Below are 19,388 nucleotides of genomic sequence, written 5' to 3' on the forward strand. Positions count from 1 at the left end.
GTAGTCGGCAAAGGCTGCCGCTGTGGACGGAACGTCATTTATTTGAGGCTCACATACGTTATCAACAACTTCGCTCCATAGCACTGCAGGTTAACAGTAGTAATTCGCGGCGAGGTGGTTAATTTCAGTACGAGGTGTATCATAGTTAATAGCGGAAACTAACCTGGGCGAAAGTATACAGCAGAAGCAAATATGTTCCATTAAACCGAAGTCCGCTAATCAGCCGTTTCCGAGATAACTGCGTATATGTGGCTCCGAGCTGCCATTGACTTAACAACAAGCCGGCCGAGGTGGCCGGGCGGTTCTAGGCGCTACAGTCTGGAACCGCGCGACCTCTACGGTCGCAGGTTCGAATCCTGCCTCGGGCATGGACGTGTTTGATGTCTTTTCGTTAGTTAGGTTTAAGTAGTTGTAAGTTCTCAGAAGTTAAGTCCCGTAGTGCTCAGAGCCATTCTGAACTTAATAACAAAATATTGTCTTAATTGTACATATGTATTTGACATGTGAACTTTTCGAGTAAGGCCCATCCGTTCCTCGAGCACCTGTCCACTGAGTAAAATGTTTCTGCTATAGACAGACGTCCGTTGTGAGTTTTTCTTGATACAGTCGTCTGGCAACTTTCGCTCTTGCGCCTGTGAGCTCATAGATTACGCTTGTGAAAACTGGCACGGAAGTAACACTCCGACGCGTTCGTCATCAGCGCTCCGCGTGGCAACTAGACCAGCTAGAGCGGCCAACGTAGAGCCTCTGTAAACAGGACATGCACGTCGCTTTCTTCCTTCAGCCATCGGCCGCTCCTTCTATTCACAGCTCAGACTTCAGGTGATGCGTGACTCTTCACTCTCTCACTGTCAGCACTGTGTGCCTCAAGAGTTCTTGGATTATTGGTCGCACTCTTCCATGAGATAAGATTTTAACCTAATTTAACCAGCACTGGCTAATATAAATCAGGGTTTTGGTTCGTCTTGAAATGATCTCGAGGTTCTTAGATATTTAATGATTTCCTTTCTTACTTATTTTGCGACCTTATGAAAAAAATGACAACGATTCTTAACGTAATAAATGAAATGCGCTAGTTTGCATTTGTTCTACATTATTAATTTTGTTAACCGGTTTTCAGCTTGTAAGGCACATGATTCTTGGCTTGTTGAACATAGCACCACGCTGTCCTCGAAATATTTTTTCTCATTTATAACCCTGTACATCTTACATAGGACGTATAAAAACGTGTGTCAGAAACATTACAGATTTATTCTTGACATCAAAACTGTGCAAAAAGTTTATATGAAAATGGGCCCGAAGTCCTTTGTTAGTAATGTATGGAAGGTATTCCTTGTAGTGACTCGTGGTTGTGTAATTTACCTTGATGTGTATCTCTACTCATTTTCTTGTTTCCAGTCAGTCACGGCAGTTGTTTTGTTTCGTCTGACTATCGTTTGTTCTGTTTTACGGTGAATTCCATCGCAACACCTCACAACGATGTACAGTATTCAGTGTCTAAAGTGACGGATATGCACTATATGCAGGTTGTGGTGGATGGGAATGCAGATGCAGCATATCACCTTTATACTGAATCTTACCCTGCAAGACTTTTACCTCATGCAAGGCTACACCAACGCTTGCGGGAGACAGATACCTTTGAGAACAGGGATGCAGTTGCGGGGAGGGCACGTGATGTGCAAACGCCTGAGCTTGAGGAACGGGTTCTTCGGGCTGTGGATGAAACTCCATCAACTAGTACAAGGAGAACTGCAAGAAGGGAAGGCGTTAATCACATGACATCCTGGAACATTCTGCGTGAAGATCTTCTTTACCTATATCACCTTCAGTGGAAACGAGGATTAAATGAGACACATTTCAACCAAGAATAACTTTCGTACGTATTACGGCAGTGTGCTGTGTTTCTGCAGTTCTTAGCATATATGTTAATCACCGATTAGACTAACTTTTCGTGTGATAGGATCTTCAGTTACCATTACAGTCACGTCTGGGCGTACGAAATCCCTCTTAAAGTGTGACATGACAAAGGTCAACAGAACTTGTCTCACCGTGTGAGATGAAACCATTCGTGCCCTTTTCGTGGGTCCTTACTTCTTTCCACGTCTTACTGGACAAACGTATCTGCAGTTTGCAGTTGCTTCAGCTACTTGATGATGGACCAGTAGACATCATCAAAAAGATGCAGTTTATACACGATTTGTGGAACAAGTCTATTGGTCGAAGAGGGTCCGCTGCCCGATCGCCAGACTTGAATTTATTTTTATTTGTATTTATTTATTTTTGTTTTGCTTATTCTGTAATTCTGAAGAAAATGACATACTAAAATTGGTTGTAAATGACATCATTTAAACTTATCTTTAGTATGAGCTGAAGTTTACATTTTCACTAATTTTCAAACTAGAATTGGAAAACTACAGATTGTACAATATTTTATGTCATTTTTCTGTTACATTTGTTAAAGCTTACTACGTTTTACAATGTTAGGTATTGTACGCATTCAGCATCAAAAAGAGGCTATCTGCTATCACGCAAAACGGTCACTCTAAGTCTTGAACTCCATAGGATTACACTTACTCTAATGTTCCAGGTTTTGCAAATCTGAGGGAGATTCTTCACTTAAAAATTCCGGGCTGACAGGCCGTGGTCGGCATTCTGAGGGAGATTATTCAGTAGGATTAAGGGGCTTGAACGAATAATGAACATTCTGTTCAGCTGCTTACTGTATGGTACATTCACTAATTCTAATGATGCACATGATACGAAACAACAAAAGGAAGGAAAGTAATGGCTTAAAATTGAATTCTATGGAACTTTTTCTGTTGGGACATTTATTTGCTTGATGTATTCATCTCTGTATCCAATTTCCATGTTCTGAAGGAGGGTATCCAAATGGATTTGACCAAATACGAACAGACCAGGAGTTTACCACAACGTACGGCAAAGCATGGAAAATGTGTGTTTGGTAAATGTATTATTTTTGTGCCATTAATAATTAATCTTTTCGTATCTCTACAAAGAAGGATTCTCGGACCCACGTTCATATGTACTTTTCCCACTGTTTTGATGCCAAGAATAAATCCCTTAAGTTTCTCAGACATGTTTTTATACACGTCGATGCGTATTAATCGTCATTTCAAGGCTGCGTTTTACAGGGTGTTCGGAGAAATTCTCGTTAGAAACTACGACTTATATAGGGGAGTGCGCACTTAATATTCTGAACACGAACCCATGTCCGGAAATGAAATGCACCGTTTCTGTTCTACGGCGGTTTCAGTTCAGATGTTTCACTCATCCACTTCTGCTTTAGGAATTGAATTAGGCTTGGCGCAGTATAGTTATCAGGTAGCAATTCTAAAGGAACACAATGAAACTTCCATTTACACTTCAGCTTATATGTTTGTATTAACACTTAAACACTAAGTCTTTACATTACTCCAAAACAAAAAAGAACTCTCCATCCCACCTGGTGTCTCTTCAATTTCCAGTGCAGTGGGCACAACTAGTGCCAGCATACCTTCCTCTGTCTCTACACGAATCTCATAAATTAAACTTGGCAAGGCAGACGTTGAGTGACGTCAGGTGACCGTCTGACGCAGTATACGTTATCCTGTCTATCTTATTGCATACCAGGACAGGCAGCTCTGAGACTTTTCTCTTTCCCTCAGAAGACTCGGACCTTTGGTCATGTGAGCTGTAACCGTCGTAGAATGAAAACGGTACGATCCGGACATGAGTTCCTGTTCAACATATTATGTACTCACCACCCTCTACAAGTCCTAGCAGCTTGTAACGGGAATTTCCGAACACACTGTATAATTGGTCACAGCCTGCTATTGTTTCCTGCAAAGGTATGCTACTGGGTGCCAAGAGTCGTTTAGTAATTTCCTGCTAAGTTAAAATGTTCAGATGTGTGTGAATCCTAAGGGACCAAACTGCTGAAGTCATCGGTCCTTATCGCGGTTCTAGGCGCGCAGTCCGGAACCGTGCGACTGCTACGGTCGCAGGTTCGAATCCTGCCTCGGGCATGGATGTGTGTGATGTCCTTAGGTTAGTTAGGTTTAAGTAGTTCTAAGTTCTAGGGGACTGATGACCACAGCAGTTGAGTCCCATAGTGCTCAGAGCCATTTGAACCATTTTTTTTCATCGGTCCTTAGACTTACACGCTACTTAAACTAACCTAACGCTGAAGACAGCACTCACACCCTTGCCCGAGGGACGACTCGAACCTCCGGCGTGAGGGGCCGTACGATTATTGCCATGTCGCCTCCAACCGCGCGGCCACTCGTAAGTTAATACTGTATGCCGCACCAGGACTCGAATAGGGAATCTTACAGTTCACCATCACTGTTCTTATCGACTGTGCCATCTCGTTGGACTTCAAAGAGCGTTAGCACATAGTATACACATCGAGCAGAGCTTGCTAAATAAAATGCTTGTCATGTCAATTCCTTGCCCACGTATTTGCCGAAGAGCTACGTCATCTAAAGTGGTAAAGTACATTTCGGAGGTAGCTGGAATAATATTTGATTCTTTCCACGCTCTCATTTCAGCTATGCGAAGCAGAGATGCGTAGAAAGAGATCTTGAGATTTTGTCTAAGGTCCTCGACGATCGTTTTCTTACACGCAGCTGTAATGAAAATGTGGTTTGTAACTCATTAGAAAGTCCCCATCACCATATCATTCCAGTTGCATCCAACAAATACTTACAAGCATAAATAAGTGGCAGGAAAAGAACCCCCTACCACCTAAGGTCATTAATGTACGTTACAACGGTGTACCCACATTTGACGAAAAAGTCATTTCTTTCGAAATCCCCTTCCCCCACACTATTTAGTTTCTCATTTCCACATTTCACTAATAGGAAAACGTATAGCATCGTTAACACCAAATTCAATCATATATGATGAAGTGATAATCCACATACGCATTTGTCAAAAATAAGACCGAGCGAGGTGGCGCAGCTGTTAGCACACTGGACTCGCATTCGGGAGGACGACGCTTCAAATCCGCGTCCAGTCACCCAGATTTAGATTTTCCGTGATTTCCCTAAATCGCTCCAGGCAAATGCTGGCAATTCCTTTGAAAGGGCACGGGCGATTTCCTTCCCCACTCTTGACACAATCCAAGCTTATGCTCCGTCTCTAAGGTCCTCGGTGTCGACGGGACGTTAAAGACACTCTTCCTTCCTTCGGAAATACGTTATAAATATTGCTACATCGCTATACGCGCGCCTGCGCGGTGAATTTGCGCTGCAGCGTCATATGTTCGTCCATCGACCACCAAAGTTTACAATTTTGAATTTTCCGTCGATACTTTCTTTTTGTTTTCTTTTTTTGTCGTAGATTGAATTAAAAAGAGTTTTTTCAAGGGAGTGTTTCACCTTCTTTACGTCCGTATGGGCAAGTATAAAAAATACGTGTCTTTAATTTTGCCCTACATACAAGATACTCAAAGCCGATCAAAATCGAAGAGTATACGTTGAGTGGATTTACTTGCAAGTACTTAATCACTAGTCACCTACATAGACAGCGTACAGATAACACTCCGGAAATATCTGAAAAGTACAGTTTGAAATCTCCACCTATCTCCGTTGGAGAGTGAGCACTTTATTCTAGCAGTTCCGTTTATGAAATGTCATTGTCCGTTTAGCTAAGAACAGAAGACCAGTACCTCTGCTCCCCTCCCCCTCCTCCTCCCCCAACCCGATTCCTTAATGAACTGAACTCCTGTGTACAAAACAGCTTCAAAACTCCGATTACTTTCCAAATTACTCAGTGTGTTAAATATTCGATGTTAAGCTTGTAACACCTTCATGGCAGAAGACGCCAAACCTCATTATGTTGTTTTCATTAGTTTCAGTTTCGGCTTATTCTACCCACAGATTACTGAAAAGATCGAAGCCAAAATTATGTATATATCACTTGATGACCATAATCCAGGTAGTTTGCGCTCCTTTTCAAATAAAGTTAGTTTTTCACGGATCTCAATATTTATGTCTTCTTAAATATGTCGTACAGTGACATAATTTTGCAGGTAAATTCAGTGGTATATGTAGACAGTGTCTGCAAAATTGTTGCCAATGGATTTAGGAGTAAAAAAGTAATAAATGAAAACCTCGTGTCTGACGCCGACGTTTCACTGCAAGAACAGCGAAAATGTTTGAACTGGTAAACCTTTTTCCTTACATTATTTTGTTGGAGGTGTTAGTAAGGAAAAGTTTCGTAAAGGTTTGAAATTATGTCTAAACTTCGTTGGAAGCCGCTAAGTGCTCGCATCGTCAACGTAAATAGTCTGAGTAATTTGCACGCGTCAGTTATGCTACCTTAAGACATATACACAGTTTGTGCTTTTATACACGGCTTATTGTAACGTAAGATCATACCTCTTAATGCACAGATTGTCAGCATTTTAAATTCTTAAATTTTGTCAATAATTGTAGGAACTACTGAAAATCTAATTTTTGTTACCTCTGGAAGACGTTGGGTAGGTAAATGCAACTGGAGTATGGTGTTTTTATCACTTTAGTAACGCAGATTACTAAAATGGAACTTTCGGGAATAGTTAAAATTAAAATTTAATACAGTTTTGATCGCAAAATATATTTTTTATTGGAGTGAGTGGCCGATTTCGACTCTTTCATAGAGTCATCTTCAGACTCCAGAGCAGTGGTTGGACACTGCCAGACGAGTTCCGTCGACCCTCGACGCTCATGTAACTGCTCAACTCAACATGAGCAGTTGAGGATGACTCTAGCAGTGAAGATGACTCTATGAAAGAGTCGAAACTGGTCGCTCACTCCAATAAAAAATATTTTTTGCGATCAAGACTGTTTTAAATTTTAATTTTAACAAATTTTAAGATGGCTGACTATGTTTTCAAAAATTTTAGAAACGGATTGTAGGCAGCAGAAACCTTTGATCGGTCTCAAAGCTATACATTGAGGTGATAAAAATAGTGAGGTAGCGATATGCACATATATAGATGGCGTTAGTATCGCGTATGCTAGGTATAAAAGGCCAGGGCATTGCCGGGGCTGTCATTTGTACTCGGGTGGTTCGTGTGACGCGATTGTGTCCTCATGACGCGAATTAACAGACTTTGAAGGCTATGAGCATTGGACATTCCATTTTGGAAATCGTCAGACAATTCAGTATTCCGAGATCCACAGTGTCAAGAGTGTGCTGAGAGTACCAAATTTCAGGCCTTACCTCTCGCCACGGACAACACTTAACGCCCGAGAGCAGTACCCTTTGCGTAGAGTTGTATACTAACAGATAAGCAACACTGCGCGAAATAATCGCAAAAAACAATGTGGGACTTGCGACGAATGTATCCGCTAGGACAGAGTGGCGAAATTTGGCGTTATTAGGCTATGGCAGCAGACGACCGACGTGAGTGCCCTTGCTAACAGCACAACATCGCCTGCAGCGCCTCTCCTCGGCTCGTGGCCAAGTTGGTTGAACTCTAGGCGACTGGAAAACCGTGGCCTGGTCAGATGAGTCCCGATTTGACTTGGTAAGAGCTGACGGTTGGTTTCAAATGAGGCTCAGACCTCAGGAAGCCATGGACCTAGGGTGTCAACAAGGCCCTACGTAAGCTGGTAATGGCTCCAGAAAGGTATGGGTTGTGTTTACATGGAATCGACTGAAGCGATAATTGACTGGGAACGGTTATGTTCGGGTACTGGGAGACCATCTGGACTTTATGTTCTCAAACAAAGACGGAATTTTTATGGATGACAGTTCACCATGTCACTGGGTCACAATTATTCGTGACTGGTTTGTAGAACATTCTCGACAGTTCGAGCGAATGAGTTGGCGACCCAGATCGCCCGACATGAATCCCATCGAACATTTATGGGACACAATTGAGAGGTCAGTTCGTACACAAAACACAGTACGGGCAACACTTTCGCAATTATGGACGGCTATAGAGGCAGCATGGCTGAGTATTTCTGCAGGGGACTTCTAACGACTTGCCATGCCATGCCATGAAAAGTTGCTGCACCACGCCGGGCAAAAGGGGTCCGGCACGATATTAGGAGGTATCCCACGTCTTTTGAAACATCTGTGTTAGTCAGTGTAGACGCATCCATTACTAACGAGAAAATCTGCGCTTCGTATGTTTTTCAGAATAGTGTGTTGTTGTCGCAGGGCAGCTTAGGAGTCGGTGAAATACGCTATATCATGTGGACATGAGGTAATCATCCTACCTGGTCTGTTACACAATGTTTCGAATTGTCATAGAAATATTTCGGTTAGCTAATAGCTTTTAAACGAGCGGTCAGATGACTGTTTCTCATTCGGTTGCATAACTGTTCTTTCACATCTTCAACCCAGAGACCACAGTAAGTAGGCCATCTTTTCAGAAGTGTAAGTTGGCCGGTATCGTTATTTTTATTGGAACTCTGCAGTTACCTGCACACGTATTATTACACTACAATACACTAAAGACGAAAACTAGTAATCTATGAAAAACCTCTTCTTATAGCTTGAGCAGAAGAATACCATTATTTTGGTCTCAATTTCTACTTGTCTCACAATCATGCACTAACCACACTCGAATAATTTTGCTCTTCCGCCCATTTCCATTTATTTTAGCAAGTTACTTCTCATTGTAATTACGGGGTTCTCTGTTCTCGGAAAATTTACTGTGTTTAAAAAAATTATGACACGATATATTTCAGGAACGTCTGCCATATCGAGCACATTTTGAACAAGTTTCACATCGAATGTGGTATCCTGAAAGTCTTAAACGGACATTATCAATGAACTGTTATGTTTCATGATTTTTTAAAGTATTTCTACTTCGAAATTCTGACTTCTGGTAACGTACATACTTTCATAAGAAGTGCCTAGCCAAAATTATCATTAGCTTAAGGATTTTTCTAAGTACGAAAAAGAGACGGGCAGTTGTCAACCGTTGCAGAATCAATATTGGGTTTTTCACAGGGAATTATAAAATAATCTGTGATATTTGTTGCCGGAACTAACGACCTGAAATATAGCATTTGTTGAAACCTCAGACTATTCTTGGAAGCCACAGTTCTCAAACCTTACTGAGTAATGGCAAATAGAATATTCCTTGCATACATGTGCAATATTATACTGAAACTGTAAATAAACTTCTAAAGAAACAGAGACTACTGAACAGAAACAGTAAAACTAAGCGTAGGACTACAGAGGGTGCTATACTGAATGAAATACATTTGACTTTTAAGAGGGCAATGCGTGAAGCCTTCAATGACTACCGTAGCAGAATGTTATCGATAGATCTATTCCAAAGAAATTCTTGACGTTTGTAAAAGTTGTTAATGGTACAAAAGTCCTCATCGACGAGATGCTACCTGAAATTCAGGGTAGCAAAGCAGAGCGAATGAAGAAATGCTGAACTCCGTTTTCAATGTTCTCTTACAAAGGGAAACCCAGGAGTAATGCCCCGCCCCGAATCTCGTACCACTGCGAATATGGGTGAGAAACAGTTGAACTCGTTAAAATTGAACAAAGCTCCATGGCCTGATGGCCTGACGGAATACGCATCAGATTCAATTTCAAATTAGTGACTGAATTAGGCTCTCTTTTAACCTCAGAGGGGAAAAAACATATAAAAATAAATAAATAAAAAGTGTCTGGAAGAAAGTACAGGCCACACCCGTCTGCAAGAAGGGTGGCAAAAGTAATCCAGAAAACCCTCCTTTACAACCATCGTGGATTCCGAAAATATCCTTCACATTAAATCCACCTCGTGTTTTTCACACATGACGTCCTGAAAGTCATGAATCAAGGCAGTCGAATAGTTGCAGTATTTCTTTACTTCCAGAAAGCATTTCACTCATTACCATGCATTCGCTTACTGTGGAATGTAAGACTGTGTGGGGTATGAAGTGGAGTTAATGACCTTGCAGGGAAAATAATAGCAATGTCACACTTTTCAAAGATGATGCAGTTATCCACAATGAAAGAAACTGTAAAGATATTACGTCGGATGTTGAAAGATGTCAAAGCGTGCATAGATTAAATGGTCCAAATGGCTCTGAGCACTATGGGACTTAACATCTGAGGTTATCAGTCCCCTACTTAAACCTAACCAACCTAAGAACATCACACACATCCATGCCCGTGGCAGGATTCGAACCTGCGACCGTAGCAGTCGCGCGGTTCCTGACTGAAGCCCCTAGAACCGTACGGCCACCACGGCCAGCTGCATAGATTAGCAATTCGCTTTAAATGTTTTGAAATGTAAAATTGTACACTTCAAAATATGAAAAATCTCAGCGTCGTATGACAGCAACATCAGTGAGTCGCAGTTGGAATCGGTCAACTCATATAAATGCATAGGTGTAACGATACATTGGCTCACGTCAATCATAAGCCACAGCAGGTGGCAGATTTCGGTTCATTAGTAAAAATATATCGTCCCTCCCTCCCTCCCTCTCTCTCTCTCTCTCTCTCTCTCTCTCTCTCTCTCTCTCTCTCTCTCTCTCTCTCTCTCTTACTTTTTTATAAAAGTTATCGGTTTGTTACGTTAGGAATAATGGATGAAAATATAAATCGTGACACCGCGTATACTTCGTACACTCGTAGTAGCGGTTAAATATACGCTAACAATAATCAATGTTACTACGTAGGCAAATAATTCTGAGTAAAAGTACTAGGCTGGGTTGTAATAGTTTATGTATGTTGTCAATGTACGCGGCTAGCTCAAACATATGCGTGGTTTGTTTAAAACTGTAGTAGTTAATGCCCGATAAATATTGTTGCAGATAGAGACACGACATAATCACCTTTGTAGCTGCACTATTATTCTCAATGTTACGTAAATTCTTTATTAAACAAAGACGTTTTATAGTGTTAATCATGATTTGAATAATGTTAACGACAGTGAAAACAAGATTTTTACCAGTCAGTGATTTACTCTTAAGCAAGCCAGAGCCTCATGTTATTGCTTATTATATTTGCGTTCGTCCTGTATGATTAACGAAAACTTTTCTGCAAAAAATATTTTCTTTCCTGTTAGTAAAATATTAAAAGTATTTTCTTGTTATCTTGCTGGTGAAACCCGAAAATCACGTGATCAATTATATTTCACACAATGGCTGCCAGTGCGCCATTACGGCAAAAGAATGGCAGATGGCCAATGATAAAACTTGAATTCTAGCTATAATTAATTATTTCCACTTAATTATCACATGGAGGGAGAGGTATGAAATGAGATTAAAGGACAAATACTTTTTATAGATATACTTTGAAAACTTACGTAGAATTAGAATTGAGAAGCAACCTCGTACAAACGCGTCTAATAGATTCGAGAGCAGACACCAGAGTGATCATTTTGCTCATGTAAGTCTTTATTCCACAATTATATAGGAATTCCGTGACATGATATACTCTAGTCTTTTATTCTTAGTATTTGTTACACATAAATATCTCTATTTTTAATATTTTTGTGTTCAAACCATACAAAGATGTAAAGTTTTCTCACTCCAAAATAATATTTCATCATTGATAGCACATTCACATACATAAATACGCATATTTCTATTCGTTATTGACACAGTTTACTACGGTTTTTATAAGACTTTCCGTGAAACGGTACAAATACTGGAAAATACAGTCTACAAAGACGTCTGCTTATGAAATACTCATGCGATCCATCCTGGAAAGTTGTTCAAATTTATGGTAGTCGTACTAGATAGGACAAGTATGCGAAGAAAGCAGCACGAAAGCTCACAGGTTTGTTTGAGCTATGTAAGAGTTTCACGAAAATGCTGAAGAAACCGAACTAGCAGACAGTTTAAGATAAACGTTGACTATCCTGTGAGAGCCTACACTCTAAGTGATGAAACAAGGAACATACTACAAATCCCACGTACCACTCCCATAGGCATAGCGGAGAGAAATTAGACTAGTTAAACCAGTACAGTGGCATTTAAACAATAGTTCTTTCCGCGTTCCATGCGTGAATGTCACCGGAGGAAACCCTAATAACTGGTTCACTGGAGAAATACCCTCTGCCATACACTTCACAGTGGCTTGCACTGTATGCATGTAGATGTAGATGCAAAAGATCTACTTCGGCAACTGCCTATTCATGAAGTAAACTGAAAGCTAGTGGTCGTCTTTGTAGGGAAAAATGAGATAGTCCTCTACTAACGGCTGAAGGTGCAAAATAAAAAAAAAAGAAGCGTTAGTAATAAATTCTAGGAAGTGACAAGGAGTCGAAATGGCAGCTGAAACAATACTATAAGATCCCAATTTAGATGAAAGGATCTGACAGGCTCTGTTTTTTCATAGCGTGTAGGATAATTCCGGCTAGTGCCCAAAATAACTACAAGAAAATAGTGAAATATTTCACGAGCGCACGCGATCTGTTTTGCACCAGATTGACAGGAAATAACTAAACTCCGCAATGAAAAGCATCGCGGTGAAGTGACACTAATTTGTTTTGTTATGACGGGAGTGTAAAATAATTGTTGAGTAGTTTATACCGGTAAACTATCGTAAAAAAAGAAACACTCGGCTTTCAGTGAGAAAAGTGGGGTTTTTGTGTAGAGTCCCATACAGGGCCAATGTGCGAATTAAATAAATAACAATACATAAATATACCGCTACCCATCTCTGCTTTTATTTTCTTGCGATTGAAAAAGGACCAGTACTAGTGGTGATACGTGCTGATGCTTTCTACACTACTGACCACTAACATTGCTACACCACGAAGATGACGTGCTACAGACGCGAAATTTAATAAGATGCTGTGATATGCATGTGGTGTCACCACCAGACACCACACTTGCTAGGTGGTAGCCTTTAAATCGGCCGTGGTCCGTCAGTATACGTTGGACCCGCGTGTCGCCACTATAAATGATTGCAGACCGAGCGCCGCCACACGGCAAGTCTAGAGAGACTTCCTAGCACTCGCCCCAGTTGTACAGCCGACTTTGCTAGCGATGGTTCACTGACTTCTACGCTCTCATTTGCCGAGACGATAGTTAGCATAGCCTTCAGCTACGTTATTTGCTACGACCTAGCAAGGCGCCATATTCAGTTACCATTGATATTGTGCATCATGTACCGTCCAGAGCGACGTTCGCCATTAATGGATTAAAGTTAAGTATTCCACAAGCTACGTCCGTTTTTCTCAATTTTAATTCCCTTGTCATGTTCCAGACCTCACGCCAGCCTGCGTGAGCTAAAACGCGTGCATTTCGGCCTCCTTTAGTAACCCTCTGTTGGCTCTCCTGCCAACCACAACAATGCAAATGATTAGCTTTTCAGAGCATTCACACAAGGTTGTCTGTCGTCGGTGGCGACACCTACAACGTGCTGACATGAGGAAAGTTTCCAACCGATTTCTCATACACAAACAGCAGTTGACCGGCGTTGCCTGGTGAAACGTTGTTGTGATGCCTCGTGTAAGCAGCAGAAATGCGTACTATCACGTTTCCGACTTTGATAAAGGTCGGATTGTAGCCTTTCGCGGTTGCGGTTTATCGTATCGCGACATTGCTGCTCGCGTTGGTCGAGATCCAATGACTGTTAGCAGAATACGGAATCCGTGGGTTCAGGGAGGTAATACGGAACGCCGTGCTGGATCCCAACGGCCTCGTATCACCAGCAGTCGAGATGACAGGCAGCTTATCCGCATGGCTGTAACGGGTTGTGCAGTAACGTCTCGATTCCTGAGTCAACAGATGGGGACGTTTGCAACACAACAACCATCTGCACGAACAGTTCGACGACGTTTCCAGCAGCATGGATTATCAGCTCGGAGACCGTGGCCTGCGATGGTGTACTCAACGACGAACCTGGGTGAACGAATGGCAAAACGTCATTTTTTCTGATGAATCCAGGTTGTGTTTACAGTATCATGATGGTCGCATCCGTGTTTGGCGACATCGCGGTAAACGCACATTGGAAGGGTGTATTCGTCATCGCTATATTGGCGTATCACCCGGCGTATGGTATGGGGTGTCATTGGTTACACGTTTCGGTCACCTCTTGTTCGCATTGACGGCACTTTGAACAGCGGACGTTACATTTCAGATGTGTTACGACCCGTGGCTCTACTCTTGATTCGATCCCTGCGAAACCCTACATTTCAGCAGGATAATGCACGACCGCATGTTGGAGTCCTGTACGGGCCTTTCTGGATACAGAAAATCTTCGACTAATGCGCTGGGCAGCACATTCTCCGGATCTCTCACCAATTGAAAACGTCTGGTCAATGGTGGCAGAGCAACTGGCTCGTCACAATACGCCAATCACTACTCTCGATGAACTGTGGTATCGTGTTGAAGCTGCACGGGCAGCTGTACGTGTACACGCCTTCCAAGCTCTGTTTGAGTCAATGCCCAGGCGTATCAAGGCCGTTATTACGGCCAGAGGTGGTTGTTCTGGGTACTGATTTCTCAGGATCTATGCACCCAAATTGTTTGAAAATGTAATCACATGTCAGTTCTAGTATAATATATTTGTCCGATGAATACCCGTTTATCATCTGCATTTCTTTTTGGTGTAGCAATTGTAATGGCCAGTAGTGTAGATTGGATGACACTAATATGTCCAGTAGTTCCTTTCACCTGTAAGTGAAACTGTGAACTGTTTGTACGTAACATTCGTCATATTTTCAAACGATATTAAATCGTTGACGTTTGTATAACACAAGGAATAACATTTAAATATAAACTGTGATTCGAAAACCACAGGAAAATTGTAACACAATGTAAAAATTTATACGTAGGTGAAGAGTCATAACACGGTATTGTCAACTTGAAAAGTAGTAACTGTTTGGAAAAACACGCGCGACAGTCTGCGTCTAGTAGTTTAATAGCCCGCTGAGAGCTTACGGAGGGATCGCTCGTGAGCCGAAACGGACCGTAAAGACGGACAAGTGACATCCATTACTCAACAAGACCCGCATAGTAAAAACATGAGAAGACTGCGTGCAGGCCTTATGCTGGTCAGCTGCTCCACCGTGCGCGCTAGCAATGGTAGACAAAAGGCCAGATAGCGCTTATCCCTGCATAATTCTTTAACTCGCTCTTTTTTGATACAATAATAAACGTTCATCGGTCAAAAGTAATGACTGTCTGTTTAATAGCACCTTGGTCCGAATTTGGAAAAGAAAACATCAGCGAACCTGTGTGGCATGGTACTTTGGTAACTTTCGGGATATATTTTGCACCAGATGTCTAGCTACAGATCACACAATTCTTGTGAATTACCGATCGATGGTTTGTGGACTCTGAGTTAGCGCCCTATAGCGTTCTACATGTACTCCACCGGGTTCATATCAGGCGAGTTTGGCGGCCAAGGCTACAAGACTTCAACGTGCGTTCACTATCATGCCCCCAAATCACTGGAGCGCGAGTCTGGCCTTGTGACACATGCTGCTATCCTGTTGGAAGATGCTATCTTTGTCGGGGAAGACATCAATCATGAAGGATGCACGTTGTCCGCGATACTGTTCACGTTGTGCACTGTCATGGTGCCTTCGTTTACTACCAAATTTTTATACGCTGCTGACGGCACCTGGATGGATTGCATCATGATCTAACCGAAATTTGCAGACATCATGCACCGTATAAGAACTGCAGCTGAAAATTTAGACTGACCGTGGGTGCAACTGGCTCTCCTACATACAAGGTGGCAAAATATTTATCTAAATTACTGACACCTATAATTGAGCAATGCAGACAATGTATTAAGAATTCTCAAATTTTTGTGGATTCCATCAACCGTATAAGCATATGTCCAAGTGAAATCATGTTCAGTCTCGGCGTAGCCTCCTTTTTTACGAATGTATCAGTAATAGAAATGTAAAGCCTACTGATCGCCCAGTCCTCTCCTGAAATCTTAAAAATTTTCCGACACACTCTGACGACCACGTGTTTTTTACATGGTCGTAATTATAATGAAATGACTGATGGATAAGACATGGGTTCACCACTCTCACCAGTCATAGCTAATTTTTTCATGGTGAATTTCGAAGAACGAGCGTTGAGTAGTGCCTCTCTCCGTCCATCCTGCTGTTTCAGATAAGTAGATGATAATTTTTAATCTGGCCGCATGGTAGTGAGGCGCTGCAGCAGTTCGTTGTCCGTTTCAACTGTTTACATACAAACATAAGATTTACGGCGGAGACGCAGAAGGAAGGAAAGTTGCCTTTCTTAAATCTGAAGGTGCAGAGGAAATCAGGTAGACGACTCGGCCATTCTGTGTATCGAAAATTGAAGCATACAAACATGTATCTCAAGGGATGGAGCTTTCACCCTCCAGCTCAGAGCAGAGCTAATTCACAGAGCCAGGACTATTTCGGACAATCAGCACCTCGGTCGAGAGATGAGTCACCTGACAGTAACGGGTGTTCAGTCCCTGATATTTGGTCAACGCTGTCGAGAAAACCAAGACGCGCATCCGTTCACCAATATATAGCACGGCTTCCATTTGCAACAACTAGAAAGGAAAATAGAATCCGAAACAAAAAAGGTGCCAGGCCAGAGTTTCTTCCACTAAGGAAAATGAAAGAAATGTTGTGGCATATTAAATATAAACTCGGTGTGAGAGTCCAAGGGATTTACAATTTCTTTGCAAGTGTAGCAGCTGTTGCATCGGTCAGTCTGCACGCACTGTTACTGATCTATGGGTTGCCGTCAGCACAGCATTTGGAATAAATCAGTGGTGCCTTTTTTTTCGTCCTTTATTATTATTTCATCCTCTTCGCCCCACATGGCTGGGAGGTGGGCCGTCAGCGCTACAATACTCTGCTTTTGGGCCAACAGCATTCTTAATGACGACCGTTTTTCTTTTTTAAATTAAAAAGATGAAAGATAAACTCAAAGAACGAAAAAATACGCAATTTAAAAAACGCAATTGCAGTGTCATGAGATTCTCCTGGGAAAAAACACTGAAGCACTGCACCTACATTAAGATCTGAAGAGCTTGCACTGTGTGAGAAGAGTTGTAGGAAAGGAGAATATGTTCGATAACGTTGAGGGGTGTGGCAAAAAATATAGGAGTCTGTAAGGTAGAAGAACTATGGAGATGATGGGTAGGAGTAGAGACAGCAGGAATATAAGATGGTCGGAAAGACAGAGGATAAGGAGTAGTGTGATATTTTGGTAGGGCAGTGATCACAAGATGAAAGGGATGGCGATGGATGGAGAGGGAAAAAGGAGAGAGGAGCCATCATGTGGGGTGGGACAGGTGGGGAAGAGTAAAATTAGTAGAAGAAATAAATATTGGACAGATCTCATGGTCTGGGAGGAGGAGTTGCTTGAAGTTGTGTTGGGGTAGGACATGGAGTGTGCGTAGGTGTAGGGGTGGAGGGATGTGTTTGTAAAGGTGTGGCAGCATAACAGAGTTGGTGATCAGAGGGGAGGCCATTGGATTATTGGAATCTAGTCTGAGAAAACCATAGGAGATACGGAGGAGTTCGATGTGAGTGAGGATGGATGGGAATGGTAGAGGATCCATGTGGGAGAAGGCAAACTGATGCTGGCAGCGAGATGGAGTGCATGGCGTTCGAGGATTTGGAGGGGCATATAGAACCTTGGTGGAGCAGATATCCATGCAACATTTGCATAGCAAAGGATGAGTCGTATAGGGGTTTTGTAGGTGTGGAGAACAGTGGAGGGGTGAAATCCCCAAGTTTGGCCTGTTAGTAATTTCATAGCTTTCGTCTGTAGTGGAGTTTCTGTTGGATGGTTATTATGAGGTTTACAAATTAGTTGCCAGTCGAGGGTTGGTTCACGATATTTTAGTTGGGGTTGTTTGTGGGAGGAGACTAGACAGTGAGTTCATTGGTCTCATCGTATTAGGGAAGGATGGAGAAGGAAGTCGGCTGTGCCCTTTCAAAGGGACCATCCCGACATTTGCCTGGAGCGATTTAGGGAAATCACAGACAACATAAATCAGGATGGCTGGACACTGGATTGAACCGTCGTTCTCCCGAAAGTCAGTCCAGTGTGATAGCCACTGCGCCACCTCACTCAGTCGATATTTTAGTGCGTCAGTTAAGTAGATAGGACGGTAGTAAATGGTAATGTAGAGGTCATGGAGGTGGAAGGTGGGGTGGTTCGTCCTATAATTATTGTCTGGGTTTTGGAGGAATTGATCTTGAGGAGCCTTTGGTTACATCAGGAGGTAAACTAATTGAGCTGGATTTGGAGGGTTGTTGGGATTTCTGGAGTATAAGGTAGAGGGCGAGTAAAGCTGTGTCACCAACATACTGAATGAAGTGGACTTGCGGGGGTTGGCTTGGACATATAAGCAGTGTCGAGGAGATAAATGAGAGGAGAGAGAATGGAGCATTGGGGCACTCCAGCAGTGGTATGAAGGCACAGGAAGTGGCATTGTTAACAGCGGCAAAGAATGGACCATTAGATAGGATGCAATAAGATAGACACAGTTATTTGGAAGTCTGGAGTTTTAAAACAAGACCAGAGTACCATAAACGGTCGTAGTGTTTCTCTATGTTGAAGGAGACAAAAACAGCAGATCTACAGGGGTCGAGTTTGTGAGATGCAGGATGCAGGAGTCCGTAATCAGAGGAGAAACTGAGGAGGAAGCCACACTGGTTAACGGGAAGGAGGTGGTGTTGGTGCAGGTGTTGATGGATGCGTTGGGAGAGAATGGATTGAACACCTTGCTGAACACTGAGTTGAGGCAAATGGGGCAGTGGGAGGAGGTATCAGTAGGCAGTTTGTGCTGTTTGGTGAAACATAGGATTTTAGAGTTTTTCCACAGCTCGGGATAGCAAGCTGTGCTGAGGATAGTGGTATAAATGGTTGCAAGGGTGACTAGAACGGAGAAGCAGGATTCTTTAAGGGGTTGATAAGTGATGTGATGGTCACTAGGAGGTGCACTGTGTTGTCTATGAAATGCTTGTTTTACGTCAAGTGCTGTGATTCGTGTATTTAGTTGTGGTATGTTGCCCAAGTACTAGAAGCTGGGAGCCAGGGGTGGGACAGCAGTGTTAGTACACAAATCATTGGTAGGGAACAAGGGGTAATCAAAATGAGGGTCATCATGTATTGAGAAGATGTCAGAGAGATAGGATGCAAAGTGTTCTGGTTTGACCCAGTTGTCAGAAGGAGTGGGTGGTAAGGTATGGGGCATCAGAAGTGCCTTTTCTTCTTTTTTCCTTCTTTATTGCTATTTCATTTCCCTAAGCCATATGGGATGGGAGGCGGGCTGTCAACGGTACAATACTCCACTTTTCAGCCAGAAGCATGAGAAAAAATGAGAACTGGTTTTCGTTTTTAAATTAAGAAATTTGAAGACTGACAGCTAAAAGGACGAAAAATATATACAATTTAAAAAATACGATTGCAACCTGGTGATAGACTTCTATGAAAAAATACTGCACTTTCACTTAAAATCCGAAT

The 19,388-nt window shown here is 42.3% G+C and overlaps 1 protein-coding gene across 1 annotated transcript in view; it reads right to left on the reverse strand.

Moving 5' to 3' along the window:
* Window positions 1-19,388, reverse strand: part of LOC126281516 (nose resistant to fluoxetine protein 6-like) — a 281,119-nt gene that overhangs the window by 216,569 nt on the left and 45,162 nt on the right. The window lies entirely within an intron of this gene.

This window comes from Schistocerca gregaria, chromosome 7 (genome assembly GCF_023897955.1).
Source record: "Schistocerca gregaria isolate iqSchGreg1 chromosome 7, iqSchGreg1.2, whole genome shotgun sequence".
Classification (NCBI taxonomy): Eukaryota; Metazoa; Arthropoda; class Insecta; order Orthoptera; family Acrididae; genus Schistocerca; species Schistocerca gregaria.